Below are 7,304 nucleotides of genomic sequence, written 5' to 3'. Positions count from 1 at the left end.
GAGGTGCAGCTACATTTTCATGAATCCAAAAAGACCAAGGAACCCATCAAGGGTGACACCCCTGTCCCCTCCGCCCCAAAGGGTAAGAAATCTTCCAACCAGGAGGAGGAGGTGACTCACAAGCTGCCTGCCGGGAAGGGCCGTACCGCTGAGAGCGCATCTTCCACGTACAAGGGTCGTCCTGAACGCTGCAAAGTCGTTTGCTATAACTGCGGGAAGAAGGGTCACTTCTCCAGCGACTGTCCGGAGAGGGAGGATCCGCCAGAGGAAAAACCTCCCGATAGAGGAAATTCAGCCCGGTCAGTGGTCTGCCATATACAAATTGCAGAGTCTGATCCAGAAAACCCTACTGGACCCGAAGATGCTCCTCCTGACTCCGGCCCCAGTGATGACGCTTTGCCAGCGGATGCTTACAGTCAAGTAGGCCCCTCAGCCATCGTGCCTGTTGTACTGGAAGGGATCTATGCATCTGCCCTACTGGACACCGGATCCTAAGTGACCATTATATACCGCAAGTTCTATGACCAGCACCTTAAACACTGCCCCCTGCGGTCGGCCGAGCATATGAAGGTGAGGGGTTTAAGTAACAAAGACTACCCCATCAATGGGATTGTAAGAGTTCAACTGGAAATACTCCAACTGAACACCGGCAAGAAACACCCCATGCATGTAGCGGCAATGGTATGCCCGGAGCCCCAAGACCAGTGCAAGTATCCGATCATCTTGGGAACAAATACTGATATAGTACAAGCTGTAATCAGAGCATACCTGAAAGAGACCAACGAGTTGCCGCTGGTCAATTCGCTCCTAGATCCCGTCCTACGAGAGGAGTGCAACCGGGTATATGCCTTAGAGCGTCACGGGGATCTGTACCATCGTCAATGCGGACTGACGACCATTTTACCAGGGGGAGTGCAACGAATGGCCGTCTGGTGCTGTTATCCTGAGCCAGATGAGAATGATCAGCTTTTCTCTCTGGCGAGTACCCCTGAGGAAGAGGTTCAGAGAGGGTATAGGGTACTACCCGAAGTGAGAGAGTGGACGACTAAAATCCCTCTACGAACCTACGTATATGTGCAGAACATCTCCCCATTCCCGATGGAACTTGATGCAGGACAGAGTCTGGGTTGCATATTCCCGGTTAGCCCTGTGGAAACAACGCCCCAGGTGAATGCTGCGGCAGCGGGGTGAGCGGTTAGTCGACCTGGACTTCAACTTCGGCGAGTCGACATTGCCAACGGAGTGGAAAGAGCGGCTGACAACACAGTTGAATAAACGACGGACTGTGTTCTCCACGAGTGAGATGGATGTAGGGTGCAGTTGTAGCGCTCAACATGCCATTAGACTGAGTGATGCCACTCCGTTCCGTGAACGCTCTCGTCGCATCGCCCCTAGGGATGTGGACGATGTGAGGAACGTCTTGCAAGAAATGGAGACCGCTGGGATTTTGACGGAGTCTCTGAGCCCTTACGCCTCTCCCATAGTGGTGGTGAGGAAAAAGAATGGATCCATACGACTGTGTGTCGACTATCGAACCCTGAACAAGCGTACGATACCGGACCAGTACAACCTTCCTCGCATTGAAGAGATTTTGAATGCTCTGAATGGAAGCCAATGGTTCAGTGTGCTCGATTTACGATCTGGGCACTATCAGGTACCCATGAATGCGGAGGATCAGGAGAAAACAGCCTTCGTCTGCCCCCTGGGGTTCTACCAATTTGCACGTATGCCCCAAGGTATATGTGGGGCTCCTGCTACCTTCCAACGACTGATGGAGAAGACTATCAGGGACATGAACCCTCGGGAGTGTCTCGTCTACCTGGACGACATCATTGTCTTCGGAAGGACCCTGGAAGAGCACGAAGAGAGACTGCTTAAAGTGATAGACTGTCTTGGGAAAGAAGGATTGAAATTGTCCCTCGACAAGTGTCGGTTTTGTCACACCTCGGTGACTTACGTGGGACACATCGTGTCTGCTCAAGGAATCACCACCGATCCAGCCAAAGAAGAAGCGGTTGTGAACTGGCCTCGTCCCGAGAATGTCACGGAACTGCGCTCCTTCCTGGGTTTCTGCGGGTATTACCGTCGCTTTGTGGAAGGGTACTATAGTCGAGCTAAACCCCTGAACAATCTTTTGAAGATATACCCTGAAGTTACAGGAAGGAAGGCCACATCGGCCCGTCAACCGTTTGGCGATAAATAGATGCCTGAGTGTGAACAGGCCTTCCTGAAGTTGAAGAAATGCCTGACCGAAGCGCCGATGCTTGCTTATGCTGATCCAGACCAACCATACGTTCTGCATGTGGATGCCAGTCTCAATGGACTGGGCGCTGTCCTACACCAGAAGCACCCCGAGGGCCTTCGGCCTGTAGCCTACATAAGCCGCAGTCTGACCCCCAGTGAACAGAAATACCCTGTCCACAAGCTGGAGTTCCTGGCTCTCAAATGGGTGATCCCGGAAAAGCTTCACGATTACCTCTACGGTGTTACGTTTGAGGTAAGGACAGATAACAATCCCCTCACGTACATCAATACCTCGGCCAAATTGGATGCAGCAGGGCACCGATGGCTGGCAGCTCTAAACAATTACCAATTCTCCCTGAATTATAAGCCAGGACCATTGAATGTCGGGGCTGACGCCCTCTCCTGACGACCAGGGCTAAGTGCAACTCCAGATGATGAGGAATGGGAAGAACTCCCAGGACCAGGGGTGCGAGCTATGTGTAGCACTGCCGCCATCATCAACGATCAAGTGGCCTTCTCAGAATTAAGGGTTGCGGATTCCTTGGGATGCCAGTCGCAGGCTGTCCCAGCCGCCTACTGCGACCCAAAGGGGATGAACATAACTCATGACAAAGTGCTACGGTGGAAAGATCTGGTAGACTACCAAATACGAGATCCTGACATTATTATCATTAGGCAAGCCGTTGAAAAGAAGAATCCAGCCCTTCTGAAGCGTGCTCCCAACGACTTGGTGGCCTTGCTCATGTGGGAAGTGGACAAATTCGAAATCGATAACTGTTTACTCTATCGGGTGGTGCAATATCACAACCACCCGAACAGACGACAACTAGTCCTCCCTAGGAACTTACAGTACATGGTGTTAAAGTCCCTACATGATGAGCATGGACATCTTGGGATAGAAAAGACCTTTGGATTGGTCAGAGATCGCTTTTTCTGGCCCAAGATGCGAGAGGCTGTTGAACGTCACTGTCGCCGATGTACCAGGTGTATATAGCGCAAGACCCTGCCTACCCGAGCAGCCCCCATGGGCCATCTAAAAAGTTCTGGCCCCATGGACCTTGTGTGTATGGACTTTCTGTGCATTGAGCCTGATAGCCGAGGAATATGCAACGTGCTGGTCATCACGGACCATTACACCCGGTATGCCCAGGCCTTCCCCACTAAAGACCAGAAAGCTATCACGGAGGCGAAGATATTATGGGAGAAGTACTTCGTTCACTACGGTTTTCCAAACCGCCTTCACTCAGACCAAGGTCGGGATTTTGAGAGCACTCTGATCCGAGAATTGCTCAAAATGCTGAACATTGCCAAATCACAAACGACCCCGTACCATCCCGAAGGAGACGCTTTGCCAGAACGATTTAATCGGACCTTACTGGACATGCTTGGAACTCTAAAGGGAGCTCAGAAGATTGAATGGAGTCGACACGTGGAGGCCCTGGTACACGCGTACAATTGTACCCGACACAAGTCAACTGGATTCTCGCCATACTTCCTCATGTTCGGACGAGAGGCGAGACTGCCAGTAGATGTACGTCTTAGAGTCTCGACGGATGGGATACACAATGCTACCCATTTCAAATACGTGCAAAGACTTAAAGACAGCTTGCAGCAGGCCTTTCAACAGGCTGAGAAGTCTACAGCTAAGCTGAATGCTGACAATAAAAGGCGATACGATCATAAGGTCAAATATAGGGAGCTTCGTCCTGGAGACGCTGTGTTGCTTCGAAATCTGGGAATCCCAGGAAAACACAAATTGGCCGACCGATGGAGAGACAGTGTATATGAAATAGAATCTCAGATGCCTGGCCTCCCGGTCTATCGCATCAAAGACAATGAAGGCCGGGTAAAGGTATGGCACCGTAACCATCTTCTCCCCATTCCACAAGTGGGAGATGAGGAAGCTGAAATATTGGCCACACCACTGAATGGTGAGCCCGATCCCTCAAAAGTTGATCAAGAGACTGTACATGATCATACCCACCCTGAAACACCGGAAGATCCTATGGAAGCACCTTCTCAAAGGGATCCTCCAATTGGAGGGGCATCTCCCGGAGAAGCTACGGGTAAAGGGCCCCGTAGGACAACGCCTACTAAGGTGGCTCCAGCGGGCCAGCCTTTGGACCCACAAAGCCCATTCAGAGACATTTCTCCCCTCAAGGGAAGAGGCTGAGCCTCAGGACTGTGTTTATTACTTCCCCGAGGGAGTTGCAGAAGAACAACTCCGAAGGAGCCAAAGAGTCAGGTACCCTCCGAATCGGGTAACCTATGATCAAATTGGGGCACCCCATTATGAGGCTCAGCAGTGGTCTAGGAGCAAAATCCAATCTGTGATTGTGATGCTCACAGAATTGTGCAACATCGTTTAAAGTCAATGCGAATGTGCTAAGTTATATAATTGAACTGCATTTTTATTATATAATTTCTGTACGTGTTTGAGTTGTGTCCCGAGCGAGGTCGTTGGGGTTTTACCAGGGGGAGGATGTAGCCAGGTTCCCTCTGTCCCGCGACCCCCCCCTTCGTTACCTCCGCTGCCGGGGATCACTCGACAGACCAGCCGGCACTACTGGAGGGTGGGGGCCGTGCAGGGAGCACTCCGGTGCTCCGGAGGTCTCCGGCGGCTCCCGAGCAGTGCGTCGCCATCTTGCGCCTGTTCGCGCATGCGCAGTGAGTCCCCGCATGCGGCGGCCAGCCAGAGACATTGCACATACGCAGTGATAGCGCGCGAACCCTAGCCTACCAGGGACAGGCTCTTGGAAGGGTCTACAAGTCCATGAGCCTCAGCACCACCCCCGTGACGCCAGGTAGCCAATAGGGCAAGAGTATCTCCCTGCACAGAGGGATTGATACATTTTGCGGGGTTTTGGCAGCAGAGTCAGTCGCCATCAGGAGCAGCTAGGTGAAGAAGGTAGGGTGTAGGAGTCAGTGACTCCCTGCACTAGACCAGCAGCCCCCTAGGCCCCAGATAGCCCTGAGCCACCAGCTTTGGGTTGTTTCAGGGATAGGCCCCAGGTTAGGGACCCTGCCCCTTACTATCCAGAGTCAGTTAGGGATACAGCGGACGCTGCGCGTCCATCCAAAGGTTTGGGCTCAGACCTCCGCTGCCGCTGCAGCAGCCATCCGGGTGGGATCGCCCCGGACGGTAGTTCCTGTATTCAGCAGTCTTCGGATCCTTTGTAAAGCTCCTTGGCAGGCCCGGGCACTGGAGTGCTCGGCAGGTAACCATCACCAAGTGTACCAACTATCCTAAATTATATTCACACGGGACCAGTGGCTGCGCAGTCACACATATCATCTCACTTGAAGGGTGGGGGACATATTGTGTGGGGTTACTGGACACGGGGTGGGATCACCCGGTGGAGGTGGGAGCGTCATGCGAGACGCATTAGTTAGTGTCTCCTCTAGTGAGGGACACCAGTTGATTATTTGCACAAGTACGTTTGCACTAGTAAAGTCATTGGTTGTTTACATGCTGTGTGTGGAATATATATATATTGTCCTGCGACAAACCAATACCCCTCCGGTGGGAGCCATCGCAGGTGGAGGCGCTGCACCGAGTACGAGGTTACTCCTATTATTTATACGTGCCCCAGGCTCCCCGTGGCGAAGGTTTAGGCCTCCTGTGAGCCTAACAGGTAAAGCACCACACCTGGTAATATTAGGTTCCCCACACACACACACTATATGCGATTGGGTGGGGGAATATGTGTTACATATATATATATATCTATATCAGTTACAAATATTACTTGTGAGCACATTCACATGTCTTAGACAGGTATGCAACCCTGCTTTTCACCATTATCACCCAGCATTCAGTGCTTCCACTGCAACAAGGGATTCTGGGAAATGACATGCAAATGATCACACAGTGCCACCGTTTGCCTTGAATCCATTATTACATGGAACCCTTAAGCCAATGCGCGCTGCTTTAAACAGAGCTTTTAAACACAGCCTGAGATCAGATGCAAAGCCAGTTAACCCACTCACAGACAGCTCTTTCAACCTTTAGGGTCATATATATATATATTGTGTATATATATATCCCATAAACTGAACCATGCCAGACTGCCCATGGCTGTATATATACCAACCGGGCATCACGCCATCTGCCCAAAACAACTTAGGACATTAGTGCACCATCTGTCCTAGGATCCAGACTGGCACCCTGTATATATATATATATATATATATGATGTATTTTTTTGTATTTGCAATCTATACAAGAGAATGCCATCGCTGCGGGGGTTTCATAGGGTGCCAGTCAACCCATCAACACATACTGACAAGATCCATAAATCTGTAAGAAGCGCAACAACGAGACACAGATTATTGGTGATAACCAACAACATGGAAGGTGGGAAAAACGTCTGCAGTTGTGCCGAGAGAGGACGTACAGCCCCCACTGCATCATGTAATATAGCCCAGGGGCTGCTCTGCCCCCCTGACACAAGCCCCTCCATACCACAGCCAATAGCACAGCCAGAAGGGGGGTAGGGGGAGGCAACACTGTCATGACCGACCCTTCACCTAAGGCTCATGGCTAATTTGACTGCATCTGTGTATGTGTGTACAGAGGTGCCACTAAAATAGTAGTACTGAGGTAGGAGAGCATAATTCTATTGAATTTGGGGAAATAGCACATTTGTAGGCATCATTTGTAAAAGGTTTGTGGTATATTTGCACTTTAAAACCAGCAAGGGAGAGGAGATTTTTAAATGAAATCATTTATTCTTTTAAACAGAAAGCAGACGTATATGTCTTTTAATATATGTGGCAGTTTGATAAGAAAATAAAAAAAAGCTAGGTAGTACAGTAGATAAAATGTATCTTTCTGCATTTTTCCTTAATGTTTTCACGTGAAAAAGAATTGGAAATTTAAATCTGTAAATAAAAAAGTTGTGGTGCCAACTGACTTACTAACTAACTATTGTACTTATATGCCAAGTTCTGAAATATAAAACTACAGAGTTGCCTCACTATATTGAAGACCTATTGCTTGATAATTTGGCAAACCAGACGTCCCGGTTTAGATGGGATAGTCCCGTTATTTAAGGAAC

Source organism: Ascaphus truei, chromosome 2 (assembly GCF_040206685.1).
Source record: "Ascaphus truei isolate aAscTru1 chromosome 2, aAscTru1.hap1, whole genome shotgun sequence".
NCBI classification, from domain to species: domain Eukaryota; kingdom Metazoa; phylum Chordata; class Amphibia; order Anura; family Ascaphidae; genus Ascaphus; species Ascaphus truei.
The sequence above is the reverse complement of the archived record's forward strand: the minus strand, read 5'-3'. Positions refer to the sequence as shown.